Source organism: Loxodonta africana, chromosome X (genome assembly GCF_030014295.1).
Source record: "Loxodonta africana isolate mLoxAfr1 chromosome X, mLoxAfr1.hap2, whole genome shotgun sequence".
NCBI classification, from domain to species: Eukaryota; Metazoa; Chordata; class Mammalia; order Proboscidea; family Elephantidae; genus Loxodonta; species Loxodonta africana.
In genome coordinates, this window is record NC_087369.1 from 88,494,600 (window position 1) to 88,512,356 (window position 17,757).

At 38.8% G+C, this 17,757-nt stretch overlaps 1 protein-coding gene across 9 annotated transcripts in view; it reads right to left on the bottom strand.

The window, feature by feature from the left end:
- Positions 1 to 17,757, bottom strand: part of ATRX (ATRX chromatin remodeler) — a 414,424-nt gene that overhangs the window by 194,973 nt on the left and 201,694 nt on the right. The window lies entirely within an intron of this gene.

Below are 17,757 nucleotides of genomic sequence, written 5' to 3' on the forward strand. Positions count from 1 at the left end.
AAACTTTAACAAACACTAGTTTGAGACCCACAGCCTCAAAAGCATGACCAGAACATGTAATACTTTTTAATCACGAAGGGAAAAATAAGTATCTCAAGTTCCTCATTTAAAAGAAAGCTTTAATTAAACATATGTGGGTATATTTATTTTCTGCGGTCTTATCGCAATCTCTATCCATTGCATACTTAATAACTGCATAAGATAGGTACAAGTATTTCCATTTTATGAATGAGAAAAAAAAATCTAAGGGACAGAGAAGTAACCTGCACATGATCATACAACTACTAAATATGGCAACACTGGGACTTGTATCCAGATAATAAGTTCATGCTCTTAACCACTACACAATACTAAAAAAAAAAAAAAAACACAATACTACTTTAACAAAATTAATTCTTATGTAAATACTTCTCCAGTTCCATGAAAAATAATAAAGACTCACCATTTTAAATTATAGACATTAAGATGTTTAAGAAATAAAATTTTAGCCACTGCTTTTTTTTTTTTTTCTTATTTAGGATTGTAACAAGGTACAAATGTATTTTTTAAATGTTTACTACAGTAATTTTCAAAACATACAAAAATAGGAAGAATATTATAATGAACATTATTACCAGTCGCTCAACTTCAAAAATATTAACTTATGGACAGTTTTGCTTCACCAATACCTTCCCATCCATTCTCCAACTCCCCCATAAATCCGTTGCCGTCTAGTCAATTTCGACTCATAGAGACCCTATAGCACTGAGTAGAACTGCCCCTCAGGGTTGATTCAAACTGCGGACCTTTTGGTTGGCAGCCGAGCTCTTAGCCACTGTGCCACCAGGCTCCAACTCCCCACCTCCCAAAAATTATTTTGAAGCAAACCTGAGAAAACATGTAATCTCATCTGTAAATGTTTTGGAATGTTTCTTTAAAAGGACTCCCTTTTTAAAACCATAACTAAACTACCATTATCACACCTAAAATAGTAACAGTAAGTTGTATGTTTGTTATAAATTACCTGCAAAGATACTGTAATTACATATAATTGTAAATGATGTACAAATCAAGATTAATACTTAAACTCTCTTAGCTTTAGTTTCCCCATATAGAGACTGGGAAAAAGTATGAACAGCCCTCAGAGAGTTGTTGTAGAGATTGAGTAAGACAATATTTCCAAAGTACCTGGCACACGCTAAGTATTCACTAAATTATTATTGTGTCCCTAGCCTGGAACTGTACCAGCTTCATACTGCTGGAGCAAAGCTGTTAGTCAAAATGGAAAATTCCCCAAAATGCCTTGATCTCTTTGCAAAGTATAGCAGGCAAAATGCTAAAACGATCCCTAAGATTACCACCCTCTGGTATAAACAGACTGTATGCAATATATGTGAATATGACGGGATATCACTCCCCTAATTAGGTTATTAATCAGTTGACTTTGAATTAATCAAAAGGGAGATTATCCTAAGCAAGCATGACCTAATCAAGATGAGCCCTTTAAAAGGTGAAGTAAAAGAGAGACTTTTCTGCTGGTCTCAAAGATGAAGAAAAACTCAATGTGAAGAGCAGCCTCTAGTAGCTAAGTACCTCAGTGCTACGACTGTAAGGAACTGAATTCTACCAACAAGTCAGCTGGAAAAGCACAAAAAGTCTTAGATGAGATGCCAGCCACGGCCAACACCCTAATTCCATTTGGTAAGACCCTGATCAAAGGACTCAACAGATCTGTGAGATAATAAAGTTGTACTGGTTTAGGATGCTAAGTTTGTGGTAATTTCTTATACAATAATACAAAACTGATATACAAGACTTTAAGATTTTTGAATCATATGTTCAGTACTGATTTGGATGACACTTTATTATGGGCTGTCATTAGGATTGAGGATTAGTGGCTATTCACCCTAACTGTAGGGGATAAGTTATACAGAAATCATCTACTTATTAGTGATTAAGTAGATGTGTTTATGCACTGAAGCTGGAATATAACGAAAATCTTTATAACTAATAATAAATATCCCACTCCTTGGAATATATCCTAGAGAAATAAGAGCCTTTACATGAACAGATATATGCACACCCATATTTATTGCAGTTTACAATAGCAAAAAGATGGAAGCAACCAAGGTGCCCATCGACGGATAAATGGATAAATAAATTATGGCATATTCACACAATGGAATACTATGCATCGATAAAGAACAGTGAGGAATCTGTGAAACATTTCATAACATGGGGAAACCTGGAAGGCATTATGCTGAGTGAAATCAGTCAGTTGCAAAAGGACAAATATTACATAAGACCACTATTATAAGAACTTGAGAAATAGTTTAAACTGAGAAGAAAACATTCTTTTGTGGTTACGAGAGGGGAGGGGGGAGAGAGGTATTCACTAATTAGATAGTAGATAGGAACTACTTTAGGTGAAGGGAAAAACAGCACACAATACAGGGGAGGTCAGCACAATTGGACTAAACCAAAAGCAAAGAAGTTTCCTGAATAAACTGAATGCTTCGAAGGCCAGTGTAGCAAGGGCATGGGTTTGGGGACCATGGTTTTAGGGGACATCTAAGTCAATTGGCATACTAAAATCTATTAAGAAAACATTCTACATCCCACTTTGAAGAGTGGCGTCTGGGGTCTGTGGTCTTAATCGCCAGCAAGCAGCCATGTAAGATGCATCAATTGGTCTCAATCCACGTGGATCAAAGGAGAATGAAGAACACCAAGGACACAAGGTGATTATGAGCCCAAGAGACAGAAAGGGCCACATGAACCAGAGACTACATCATCCTGAGACCAGAACTAGATGGTGCCCAGCTACAACCGATGACTGCCCTGACAGGGAACACAACAGAGAACCCCTGAGGGAGCAAGAGAGCAGTGGGATGCAGACCCCAAATTCTCAGAAGACCAGACTTAGTGGTCTGACAGAGACTAGAAGGACCCCGGTGGTCATGGCCCCCAGACCTTCTGTTGGCCTAGGACAGGAACCATTCCCGTAGCCAACTCTTCAGACATGGATTGGACTGGACAATGGGTTGGAGAGGGATGCTGGTGAGGAGTGAGTTCTTGGATCAGGTGGATGGACACTTGAGACTATGTTGGCATCTCCTGCTTGGAGGGGAGATGAGAGGGTGGAGAGGGTTAGAAGCTGGCGAAATGGACACGAAAAGAGAGAGTGGAGGTAGAGAGCGGGCTGTCTCATTAGGGGTAGAGTAATTGGGAGTGTGTAGCAAGGTGTATAAGGGTTTTTGTGTGAGAGACTGACTTGATTTGTAAACTTTCCTTTAAAGTACAATAAAAATTATAAAAAACACAAATAATAAATAGATGGCAATGAAATGAGAGTTAATAAATGATAAAGAATAAATTATTCTTTAAATAAAGATAAGTATGGTAAACTTATTTATCTATTGTTAATAAAGAAATATTTCTAGATACATATATTTAAAACAAAAACAAAAAAGTAGCTGCTGAGGCTGCTTATGTATAAGCAAACACCTCATGGGATTTGGTTCCCTGGTTTGGAAATTTAGGGTCATGGTTTCATGGGACATCCCAGTTAACCAGCCTAATAATGAGTTTAGTGCTTCTGTTCTACCTCCTAGTTCACTGTATAGTGCCTGGAGACTTAAAAGCTTGCAAGCGGCCACCCAAGGTACAACAATTGGTCTCTATTCACCTGGAGCAACAGAGGAAAAAAATGACTCAGGAACAGGAAGAGGATATGAAATGTGTGGCAAACTGCCTCCATGAGGAACTACTTCCTTTGCCATGAGATGAGAAGAAAAGGATGGTGCCTGGCTACCATTACAGAACATTTTGATCAAAGATTCCATAGAAGAATCCCTTATCGAAAGGAGGAAAATGCAGAACAGAATTACAAATTCTCATGGACTCTAGACTTTCTGGAGCCATGGAGGGTGGATGAACCCCTGGAACTATTGCTCTGAGATAATCTTTAAATCGTAAACCAAAAATATCTCCTGAAGTCATCTTAAAACCAAACAATAGTTTAGCTTAACTAGTAAAAATGGTCGGCCTAGAGTATTATGATCTTTTCAGAACTATCTATATGGGATCGAAGTGACAACAGGAGCTCAAAAGATTAGACAGAACTTTAGGGGGCAGTGAGTTTGGGGAGGAAAAACTCAGAAAAGACAGTGAGAAGTGCTACACGCCTCAAAGAATATAATCAATGTCACTGAATTGTACATGTAGAAACTGTTGAATTGGTGTATGTTTTGCTGTGCATATTCTCAATAAGAACAAAATTAATTTTTAAATATATATATAAAATGCAAGCCACATAAGTAATTTAAATTATATATATATATATATATATATATATATAAACCAAAAAACCCAAAACCCAAACCCAGTGCCGTCGAGTCAATTCCGACTCATAGCAACCCTATAGGACAGAGTAGAACTGCCCCATAGAGTTTCCAAGGAGTGCCTGGCAGATTTGAACTGCCAACCCTTTTGTTAGCAGCCGTAGCACTTAACCGCTACGCCAGCAGGGTTTCCATATATATATATAATGCAAGCCACATAAGTAATTTAAAATGTTCTGGTATTTCTATTTAAAAAATAGAAAAAAACTTGAAAAAAAATAGCTCTAGGGAACGAGACCAAATTGGCCTAAACCCAGTGCTAAAAAACCCAGTGCTAGGCAACTTAAAAAATTCTGACAGAGTTCAATGGTGCTTAAAAGCCCTTTGTCCTTCTTGAGCCCCAATGATACTTTTAAGACATTATAGCTCCCTCTCTGTTCCTCCAAGGCTCCTTTATTGCCCTTCTGGTCAGTCCTCCACATTCAAGACTCTGCAGTAGCTTGAAGAAACAGTCTTTAAGTTCTAAATGACTACAACATCGTTGCAGTCCAACAACTGACCTTCACTTTCACTCCATCTTATTGAAATACTCTCAAGGTCAGGGATGTGGACACTGGAACAGGTGATCATTCAGAACTGCCCCACCAATGTAGTCAAAACCTGGACTCACACACTTTTTGTCTTCCCCTCTTCTTTTTTTAGCTCCTATTCCTCTGATGGCCAGTCCATTGATTTACTCACTGAATACCACTGTTCTCACTGTTCTCAAAGTAGTACCACTAACTCAGAATCAGACCTAAGTTTTATTAAAAATGCAAATTCATGGATGTCATGTACTGAATCAGAATCTTAGGGGAGGAGGAGGAGGACGGAGGGTCTGTATTTTAAATACAGTCCCCAGATAAAACTGACATAGGCTACGGTTTGAGAATACTGTACACTTTCCCGTCAATGACTTCATCCATTGCCATGGCTTTAACAGCCATCTATATATGCTGATTATTCTTCTCTAGTCTAGCTGAGCTCTTTCTCCTCAGCTCTAGTCATATCCATCTACCTGCCAGATTCTCACTGGCTGACCACTACAAGCCGAACAATGAAGTTTTCACAAAACCCACTCCTATCAAGTTAACAAAAGAAACTTTAAAGATTAGACAGGAAACTTATGGGGCATTGAATTTATGTTAATGTAGAGGAATAACACAGAAAATGAAAGTGAGAATCATTGCACAACTTGAAGAATGTAATTAATGCCACTGAACTGTACATGTAGAAACTGTTGAATTGGTGTATGTTTTGCAGTATATATTCTCAAAACAACAACAACAAAAAAATTACTTAAAAAAAAAGAAATACTTCTACACACCAGCAATAAAAAGGCTAAAAAGTAAATTAAGAGGACAGTTCCATTCACAAGCACTTCAGGAAATTAAGAAAATAATTTCAAATACAACAGTATCTAAAAGAATAAAACACCCATGAATAAATTTTACCAGGAAGGTGAAAGACGTATATACTAAAAACTATAAACCACTGCTGAAATAAACTAAAGATGACCTAAATAAACGGAAAGATAGCAGTGTTCACAGATTGGAAGACATAATATTGTTAAGATATTAATACTACCCAAAGCAATATACAGATTCAATGCAACCCCTATCAAAATTCCAATACCCTTTTTTGGAGAAATGGAAAAGCCAATCCACAAATTCATATGGAATTGAAGGGCCTGTAAAGCCAAAGCAATTTTGAAAAAGAACAAAGGAGGGAGAGTCACACTTCCTGATTTCAAAATGTACTATAATGCTACGCTTATCAAAATAGTCTGGTACTGGTATATGGCTAGACTTATGGATCAGTGGAATTGAATTGAGAGTACAGGAATAAACCCATGTATCTATGGCTAATCAACTTTCTAAAAGGGTGCCAAATCCATTCAGCAGAAAAAGAATAGTATCTTCAATAAATAGTACAGAGACAACTGGATTACAAATGCCAAAGAATGAAGTTGTGTCCATGTCTCATACCATATACAAATATTAACTCGAAATGGAACAATGACCAAAATGTAAGAACTAAAATCATAAGACTCTCAGAAGAAAACATAGCAGTAAAGCTTCAAGACCTTGTTTATGACAATGAATTCTTAGGTATGATAACAAAGGCAAGAGCAACAAAAAACATACACTGGACTTCAGCAAAATTAAAAACTTCCATGCATCAAAGGACTTTATCAAGAAAGTGAATAAACAATGTACACAATGGAAGAAAATATTTGGAAACCAAATATATGATAAGGGTTAAATACTCAGAATGTGTAATGAACTCACAGAACTCAAAGACAATAACACAAACAACCCAATCGAAAAATAGGCAAGGGACGTCAACAGACACTTCACCAAAGAAGAAATGCAATCTACCAATAACCACATGAAACGATGCTCAACGTCATTAGTCATCAGAGAAACACTAATCGCAACTACAATGAGAAACCACCTCACCCCCACTAGGATGACTATTACCAGAAAAAACAAAAAACAACAAGTTTTAGCAAGGATGTAGAGGAATTGGAACCCTCATACACAGCTGGTGGGAATGTAAAATGATGCAGCCTCTATGGAAAACAGTTTGGTGGTTTATCAAAAGCATAAAAATAGAAGTGCCACCAGCAATTCCACACCTGTATAGACCCAAAAGATTTCAAAACAGGGACTTAAACAGGTATTTACTGTCATGGATTGAATTGTGTCTCCCAAAAACATATGTATCAATCTGACTAGGCCATAATTTCCAGTATTGTGTGCATGTCCACCATTTTGTAATTTGATGTGACTTTCCTATATGTTGTAAATCCTACCTCTACAATATTAAGGTGGGATTAGTGGCAGTTATGTTAATGAGGCAGGACTCAATCTACAAGACTGGACTGTGTCTTGAGCCAGTCTCTTTTGAAAGATAAAAGAGACAAGCAAGCAGAGAGACGGGGGAATCTCAAACCACCAAGAAAGCAGCGCTGGGAGCAGAGCACATCCTATGGACCCAGGGTTCCAGTGTGGAGAAGCTCTTAGTCCGGGGGAAGACTGATGACAAGGACCTTCCTCCAGAGGCGACAGAGAAAACTAACACCCTGAATTTAGACTTCTAGTGTACTAGACTGTGAGAGAATAAACCTCTGTTTGTTAAAGTCATCCACTTGTGATATTTCTATTACAGCAGCACTAGATGACTAAGACATTTACACACCAAGTTCATTGCAGCAATATTCACAATACTCCAAAGTTGGAAACAACCCAATTTTCATCAACAAATGAATGGATAAACAAAATGTGGTAAATACATACAATGGAATATTATTCAACCATAAACAAAAAATGAAGTTCTGATACATGTTACAACATAGCTAAATCTTGAAAACATTATGCTGAGTGAAAAAAGTCAGACACACAAACAAAAAAAACCAAATACTGTGTAATCCCAATTGTATTAAAAAATCTACAATAGGCAAATGCATACAGCCAAAAGTTTATTAATGGTTACCAGAGGCTGGGGATTGCGGGGGGGTTTGGGAAGGGGTGATGAGGAGTCATTGCTTCAAGGAGTACCGAGATTAGTTTGAGGGTGATGAAAAACATTTGGAAATAATGCTTATTATTGCATAATACGGTGAATGTAGTTACTATCACTAATTATACAATTGACAATGGTTAAAATGGCAGTTTCTCTTACATATATATTTTATCTTAGTAAAATTAAAAAGAAAAATGAAGACATGAAAATATCTCATGTTTGAATTGAACAAAGAAAAGAAAAAAAGGGACAAAATTATTTAATCAACATATTAAAAAACTTGAGCTCAATTTCTGTTCCAGTCATGATGGAGTATTAGGGACCACATTTACCCTTCCACTGTAATCATGAGAAAACTAGATAAAATATTGGAACAAACGTTTTCAGACACTGGATAACAGGAGCCACAGGACCTTGATCCCTGAGAGAGAGAAAATCAGCAAGAAGAGCCCCATGTTCTCCCTATACTGCTGCTTAGAGGTACATTCCAAAAATAGGGGAAGAGGGAATCCAAGCAGAGCACTACAGTTGTGCTGAGCTGAGGGGGAAAAAACTCAGGCTGAGATGGCTGGAAGCTGTAGAGGAGAACTACAGACAGATAAGAACTACACAAAAACAGACCTTTGGCAATCAAAATCATTATGAGTTACAGCTGAATATTAAGACACAAATTATTAAAGCAAAGCATGACCGAAAAACTGTAAGTTAAACAGTTCCCACAGGGATATCAATTTCATTCAATGCAGAGTAGAGTCTTCATTTATAACATGTAAGCTGCCTTCAAGCTGCCTCCCGACTAAACGTTGACCCTGTGGACAAGAGAATCGAACTATTATGATCCATGAGGTTTTAACAGACCAGATTTTTGAAGTGCATCACTGGGCCTTTCTTCCTAGTCTGTCTTAGTTTGGAAGCTCCACTGAAACCTATTCAATATCATAGCAACATGCAAGCCTTCCCCTGACATATGCGTGGTGACTGCACTTGAGGTGTACTGGCTGGGAATTGAACCTGGGTCTCCAACATGGAAGGCAAGAATTCTACCACTGAAGCATCACTGAACCATTTATGACTTAGGACATTCAATACAGACCACAGAAGAGTCATACGTTTAAAGTGGGGCAAAACTATCCATGAATTAAAGGTAACTTAATACACCCCTTAGAGACCAGGTGGTGTAGTGGTTAAGAGCTCAGCTGCTAGCTGAAAGGTCAGCAATTTGAATCCACCAGCCGCTCCTTGGAAACCCTACAGGGCGCTTCTAGTCTGTCCCATACGGTCGATATGAGTGGGAATGGAGTCGACGGTAAGGGTTTCTTTTTTTTTTTAAGACACACCTTAACAACGCTTTTATTAAAAAAAAAAAAAAGCTCAAAATAATCAAACTGAACAAGAAACTTAAATGCCTGCCAAAACAAAGCCTAATAGAAGACAATATGACTCTAATAGAACACAAAAAAAAATACACTCACCCATGCCCAATTTACAATATCTACTTTTTACAAAACAGTATTAAGTATTACAAGAAATAGGAAAATATGAACAACTAGGAAAAAAAACAGTCAACAGAAATGGACCTAGAAGCAATAAAGATGAAGACACTGGCAAGCAAGCACTGGAAAAGAGCTACAAATTATGTTCCAATACTGAAAGGAAAACATGAACATAGTGAGGAGAAGAACAGAAGACATAAATAAGAACCAAATGGAATTCCTGGTGATAAAAAAAAAATACAATATTGAAAATGAAAAATTCATTGAATGGAATTAGAAACATAACAGACAGTACAGAAGAAAGGATCAGTGAACTTGAGGATATAGCAAAAGAGACCATTAAAAACGAAATACAGGTTAAAAAAAAAGGTTAAAAATCATGAAACATGTCACAGACAATATCAAACAGTCTAATATATACGTTAATAAAGCCCCAAAAAGTACAGAACAGGAAAAAAAATCATTAAGATATAATGATCAAAAAATCACAAAATCTGCAGGAGGGACTAATGGCGGAATCATCAGACACTTCCTGTGGTCTCTCTTATAACAAAAGACCTGAAAAAACAAGTGATTACATTATAAATAGCAAACTAGGAGCCCTGAACATCAAAGAAAACGTTGAGAAATCGAACTGAGCCACAGGGCGAGAGAGAACCAGTTTAGAAGCAGCAAAGAAGTGCCAGACCTAACCTAGCTGGTACCCCACAAGCTGGACTGTTTGGCACACGAGGGCTGGGGCAAACAGTAGCACTCAGAATGCATTTTTACCACTTTGGGAGAAACCGAAGGGTGAAGAGTTTGCACAAGATGGTGAAGCCACGGGGGGGCTTCCTTAAAAAGCCAGAAATAGAACTACCATATGATCCAGCAATCCCACTCCTTGGAATATGTCCTAGAGAAATAAGAGCCTTCACACGAACAGATATATGGATACCCATGTTAACTGCAGCACTGTTTACAATAGCAAAAAGATGGAAACAACCAAGGTGCCCATCAACAAATGACTGGATAAATAAATTATGGTATATTCACATAATGGAATACTACACAATGATAAAGAACAATGATGAATCTGTGAAACATCTCATAACATGAATGAATCTGGAAGGCACCATGCTGAGTGAAATTAGTCACAAAAGGACAAATACTGAGTGAGACCACTATCAAAAGAACTCACGAAAGGTTTAAACACAGAAGAAAACATTCTTTGATGGTTACGAGGGTGGGGAGGGAAGGAGGAAGAGGGGTACTCACTAATTAGATAGTAGACAAGAATTATTTTATGTGAAGGGAAGGAAAACACACAATACAGGAGAAGTCCGGACAACTGGACTAATCAGAAACCTAAGAAGCTTCCTGAATACAACCAACCACTTTGAGGGACACAGTAGGAGGGGCAGGGGGCTACGGACCATGGTTTCAGGGGATATCTAGGTAAGCTGGCATAACAAAGTGTATTAAGAAAATGTTCTGCATCCCACTTTGGTGAGTGGCATCTGGGGTCTTAAAAGCTAGCGAGCGGCCACGTAAGATACATCAATTGGTCTCAACCCACCAGGAGCAAAGGAGAATGACGAACACCAAAGACACAAGGAAAATATAAGCCCAAGAAAAAGAAGGGTCCACATAAACCAGAGACTCCATAAGCCTGAGACTGAAAGAACTAGATGGTGCCCGGCTACCATCAATGACTGCTCTAACAAGGAAGACAACACAGAATCCCTGATGGAGCAGGAGAACAGAGAACAGTGGGGTACAGACCTTAAATTCAAGTAGAAAGACTAGAATTAATGGTCTGATCCAGACTGGAGGGACCCCAGAGGTCATGGCTGGTGAACTGTCTATTAGCCCAAAACTAAAACCATTCTCAAAGCCAACTCTTCAGAAAAAGATTAGACTGGACTATAAGACATAAAATGATACTGGTGAAGATGGTGCTTCTTAGCTCAAGAAGACACACGAGACTATGTGGGCTGCTCCTCCCTGGAGGCGAGATGAGACAGTTGAGGATAACAGGAACTAGTTGAACAGACATGGGAAATACAGGGTGGAGAGAAGGAATGTGCTGTCACATTGCTGGGAGAGCAACTAGGGTCACATAACAGTGTGTGTGTAAGTTTTTGTATGAAGCACAACAAAAAAAATGGAAAAGGATGAAAAATCTATAACAGTCACTAAAATATGAAAATAAAATTTAAAATGGCTTGCAGGTGTATTTAATTTGAATAATCGATTTCACAATTTTATCATTCAAAATTTATGTAAAATAATTTTCATTTATATCTTGGTTATCTAGTGCTGCCATAACAGAAATACCACAAGTGGATGGTTTTAACAAAAAGAAATTTATTTTCTCACAATCTAGTAGGTTTCAAGTCTAAATTCAGGGTGTCCGCTCCAGGGGAAGGCTTTCTCTCTCTGTCGGTTCTGTAGGAAGGTCCTTGTCCTCAAACTTCTCCTAGCTGAGGAGCTTCTCAGGCGCAGGGACCCCACGTCCGAAGGATGCGCTCTGCTCCTGGTGCTGCTTTCTTGGTGGTATGAGGCCCCCCGTCTATCTGCTTCCTTCTATCTTTTTTATCTCAAGAGATTGCCTCAAGATACAGTCTAATCCTGTAGGCTGAGTCCTGCCTCCCTAACACAACTGCCGCCCATCCTCCCTCATTAAACATCATACAGGCAGGATTTACAACATACAGGAAAATCACGTAATACCGTGAATCATGACCCAGCCAAACTGATACACACATTTTTAGGGGGACATAATTCAATTCATGACAACTTATTTGGGAAATGGAACTGAAAGGAGGGGAAAGATACATTGTAGTTTGGTTTTACTGCCTATCTTTATAAAATGCAGACAAAAAATTAATATGTTAGCAGCTATTTGGAACCAGATACAATTCTAATTCTTAAATCTGTTTCTAACTTCAACTGGTATTATGTTTTTCTATATATATTCTCAACAAACAAAATAAAATTTAAAAAATAATAATTACCAAAAAAAAGAAATGATGCCAAAATCAATAATGTTGACTGTGAATACTGGCATGGCTATGCAGGTCCTACTACCTGGGTGTCAGCTCTGTGTCAAATTATTGTACAAACAGTATAAATGTTGTATAAACAGAAAAAAGTGTTTCTAAAAAAGATTCCTGTAAACAGGCAGATACTTGAAATGGCAACTGACAACAGACACCCTGTCTTCACCATCATCTACTGATCTTTATCTGCCATACCTTCATAATTTTAGTCAAGGAAAAACAATTGGATTGGAATTTATTTATAATTTAAACTGAATAAAAACTGGCACACCACCAACAACAAAAAAGCTAGAAACAGAAGTACCAAAGGATCCAGCAATCCCACTCCTTGGAAAATATCCTAGCCAAGAGCCATCATACGAATAGATACATGCACATGGATGATCACTACAACACTGTTCACAATAACAAAAGATGGAAACAACCAAGGTGCCCATGAGCGGATGAATGGATAAACAAATTATGGTATGTTCACACAATGGAATACTACACAATCATGAAGAACCACGAGTCCGTGAAACATCTCATTACGTGGACGAATCTGGATGCCACTATGCAGAGTGAAATGAGTCAGTCGCAAAAGGACAAATACGGTATGAGACCACAATTATACGAACTCAAGAAAAGGTTTAAACACAGAAAAAAAAATATTCTTTGATGGTTGCAAGGGTGGGGAGGGAGAGAGAGGAGAATTCACTAACTAGATGTTGCTGTTGTTGTTACATGTCTTTGAGTAGGTTCCCACTCACAGCGATCCTGCGCACAACAGAATGAAACACCGCCCGGTCCTGTGCCATCCTCATAATTGTTGCTATCCTTAAGCCCATTTTTGCAGCCACCATGTCAATCCGTCTCATTGAGGTTTTTCCTCTTTTTCACTGACCCTCTATTTTACCAACCATAATGCATAATGTCCTTCTCTAGGAACTGATCCCTCCTAATAATACGTCAAAGTATGGGAGATGCAGTCTCGCCATCCTTGTTTCTGGGGAGCATTCTGGCTGCACTTCTTCTAAGACAGACGTATCCGTTCCTTTGGCAATGATATATTCCTTTTTCCTTGCCAGCACCACAATTAAAAGGCATCAATTCTTCTTCTGTCTTCCTTATTCATTGTCCAACTTCTGAAAGCATATGAGGCAAGTGAAAACACCATGGCTTGGGCAGGCACACCTTAATCCTCAAGGCCTCATCTTTGCTTTTCAACAAAGAGTTCTTTTGCAGCCAATTTGCACAATGAAATGCGTCTTTTGATTTCCTGACTGCTGTTTCCATGGGTGTTGATTGTGGACCCAAGTAGAATGAAACCCTTGACGATCTCAATCTTTACTCCATTAATAATGATGTTGCTTACTGGTCCAGTTGTGAGGATTTTTGTTTTACGTTGAGGTATAATCTTACTAAAGGCTGTGGTTTTTGATCTGTCAGTAAGTACTTCAAGTCCTCTTCACTTTCAGCAAACAAGCATCTTCATAACAAAGGTTGTTAATGAGTCTTCCTCCAATCCTGATGCCCCATTCTCCTGCATATAATCCAGTTTCTGGCGTTATCTGCTCAGCATGGATTCAATGGGTATGGTGAAAGGATACAACCCTGATGCTCACCTTTCCTGACTTTAAACCACTCAGTATCCCTTTGTTCTGTTCAAATGATTGCCTCTTGATCCATGTGCAGGTTCCTCACGAGCACAATTAATGGTTCCAGAATTCCCATTCTTCCCAATGCTATCCATAATGTTACGATCCACACAATCGAATGCCTTTGCGTACTCAATAAAATGCAGGTAAACATCTCTCTGGTATTCTCTTTCAGCCAGGATCCATCTGAAATCAGCAATATCATCCCTGGTTCCACATCCTCTTCTGAATCCAGCTTGAATTTCTGGCAGTTCCCTGTTGATACACTGCTGCAGCCACTTTTGAATACTCTTCAGCAAAATTTTGCTTGCATGTGATATTAATGATATTGTTCGATAATTTCCACATTCCATTGGATCCCCTTTCTTGAGAATAGGCATAAATACGGCTCTCTTCCAGTTGGTTGGCCAGGCAGCTATCTTCGAAATTTCTTGGCATAGATGAGTGAGCGCTTCCAGCGCTGCATCCATCTGTTGAAACATCTCAATTGGTATTCTGTCAATTCTCGGAGCCTTGTTTTTTGTCATTACCTTCAGTGCAGACTGGACTTCTTCCTTCACTACCATCAGTTCCTGATCATATTTTACCTCTTGAAATGGCTGGACATCAACCAATTCTTTTTAGTACAGTGACTCTGTGTATTCCTTCCATCTTCTTTTGATGCCTTCTGCATCATTTAATATTTTCCCCCAAAGAATCCTTCAGTGTTGCAACTCAAGGCTTGAATTTTTTCTTCAGTTCTTTCAGCTTGAAAAATGCTGCACATGTTTTTCCCTTTTGGTTTTCTATCTCCAGGTCTTTGCACGTGTCACCATAATATTTCACTTTGTCTTCTCGAGCTGCTCTGGGAAACCTTCTGTTCAGCTCTTTTACTTCATCATTTTTTCCTTTGGCTTTAGGTACTTGACATTCAAGAGTCACTTTCAGAGTCTCTTCTGACATCCACTAAGGTCTTTTCTTTCTCTCCTGTCTTTTTCATGACCTCTTGCTTTCCTCATGTATGATGTCCCTGACATCATCCCACAACCCATCTGGTCTTTGGTCATTAGCCGTCAACACGTCAAATCTTTCTTGAAACAGTCTCTATATTCAGGTGGGATATACTCGAGGTCATATTTTGGCTCTCACGGACTTGTTCTAATTTTCTTCAGTTTCAACTTGAACTCGTAGTCAGTAATTGATGGTCTGACCTGCAGGGGGCCTGTGGCCTCGTTCTGACTGATGATATTGAGCTTTTCTGTCATCTCTTTCCACAGATATAGTCAATTTTACTGCTGTGTATTTCATCTGGTGAGGTCCAGGTGTACAGCTGCCGTTTTATGTTGGTGAAAAAAGGTATTTGCAATGAAGAAGTCATTGGTCTTGCAAAATTTAATCATGCGATCTCCGGCATCATTTCTATTACCAAGGCCATACTTTCCAACTACCGGTCCTTCTTCTCTGTTTCCAACTTTCATATTCAATCCCCAGTAATTATCAGGGCATCCTGATTGCATGTTCAATCAATTTCAGACTGCAGAAGTTGGTAAAAATTTCCATTTCTTCATCTTTGGACTTAGAGCTTGGTGTGTAAATTTGAATAAGTCATATTAACTGGTCTTCCTTGTAGGCATATGGCTATTATTCTGTGACTGACAGCGTTGTACTCTAGGATACATCCTGAAATGCTCTTTTTGACGATGAATACAATGCCATTCCTCTTTAAGCTGTCGTTTCCGGCATAGCAGACCATATATGACTGTCCCATTTAAAATGACCAATACCAGTCCACTTCAGCTCACTAATGCCAAATATATCGATCTTTATGTGGTTCCATTTCCTTTTTAACAATTTCCAATTTTCCTAGATTCATACTTCGTTCATTCCAGGTACCAATTATTAATGGGTGTTTGCAGCTATTTCTTCTCAATTTGAGTAGGGCCACATCAGCAAATGAAGGTCCCGAAAGCTTGACTCCATTCATATCATTAAGGTCAACTCTAATTTCAGGAAACAGCTCTTCCCTAGTTCTCTTTTCAATGCCTTCCAAACTGAGGGACTCATCTTCCGGCACTATATAAGACAATGTTCCACTGCTATTCATAAGGTTTTCACTGGCTAATTCTTTTCAAAAAATAGACTGCCGGGTCCTTTTTCCTAGTCTGTCTTAGTCTGGAAGATCAGCTGAAACCTGTCCGCCACGGGTGACCCTGCTGGTATTTGAATACTGGTGGCACAGCTTCCAGTATCACAACAACACATAAGCCCCCACAGTGCAACGAACTGACAGACGCATAGGGGTGTCACTTTTGAAACAAATGTTGCTGTGGCTGCCTCAGAAGTTCGTGGCAGCTTTAGGCCCTGTCACTTACCGAAGTAAGGAAAGAACCATGAAAAATCCCTAATTGGACTTTCAAATAAAGTGGAAAACTAGAGAGTAGATAAGAATTATTTTTGGTGAAGGGAAGGACAACACACAATACAAGGGAAGTCAGCACAATTGGACTAAACCAAAAGCTAAGAAGTTTCCTGAACACAACCAAACACTTTGAGGGACAGAAGTCTGGGGACAATGGTATCAGGGGATGTCTAGGCCAATTGGCATAACAACCTTTATTAATAAAATGTTCTGCATCTCACTTTGTTGAGTGGCGTCTAGGGTCTTAAAAGCTAGCAAGCAGCCATCTAAGATGCATCAATTGTTCCCAACCCACCCGGAGCAAAGATGAATGAAGAACACCAAAGACACAAGGAAAATATTAGCCCAAGGGAGAAAAAGAGCCATGTAAACCAGAGACTCCATCTGCCTGACACCAGAACTAGATGGTGGCTGGCTACCACCAATGACCGCCTGACAGGAAATGTAACAGAGACTCCCTGACAGAGCAGGAGAAAAGTGGGATGAAGAATTCAAATTCATGTAAAAACGCCAGACTTAATGGTTTGACTGAGACTAGAAGAACCCCAGAAGACATGGCCCTCGGACTCTCTTTTAACCCAGAACTAAACCATTCCCAAAGCCAACTCTTCAAAGATTAGACTGGACTGTAAGACATAAAATGATACTTATGAATAGTCTGCTTCTTAGTTCAAGTAGATACATGAGACTAAATGGGCAGCTTCTGTCCAGAGGTGAGATCAGAAGCCAGAAAGGAATAGAAGCTGGCTGAATGGACACGGGAAATCCAGGGTGGAAAGGAGAGTGTGTTGTCACATTATAGGGATAGCAGCTAGGGTCACATAACAATGTATGTATAAATTTTGTATGAGAAACTAACTTGAGCTGTAAATTTTCACCTAAAGTAAAATAGAAATAAAAAAGGACCACAGGATCTTATCAATTGATGCAGAAGAGGCATTTAACAAAGTTCAACACTCATTCACAATAAAAATTCTTAGCAAGGTAGGAATAGAAGGGAAATTCCTCGACGTAACAAAGGGCATTTATGCAAAGCCAACAGCCAACATCATCCTAAACGGAGAGAGTCAGAAAGCATTCCCCTTGAGAACAGGAACCAGACAATGATGCCCTTTATCACCACTCTTATTCAACACTGAGCTGAAGGTCCTAGCCAGGGCAGTAAGGGAAGAAAAACAAAGGGAATCCAAATCAGCAAAGAAGAAGTAAAAGTAACCCTACTTGCAGATGATATGATCTTATACACACAAAACCTTAAGGAATCCACAAGAAAACTATGGGACCTAATAGAAGATA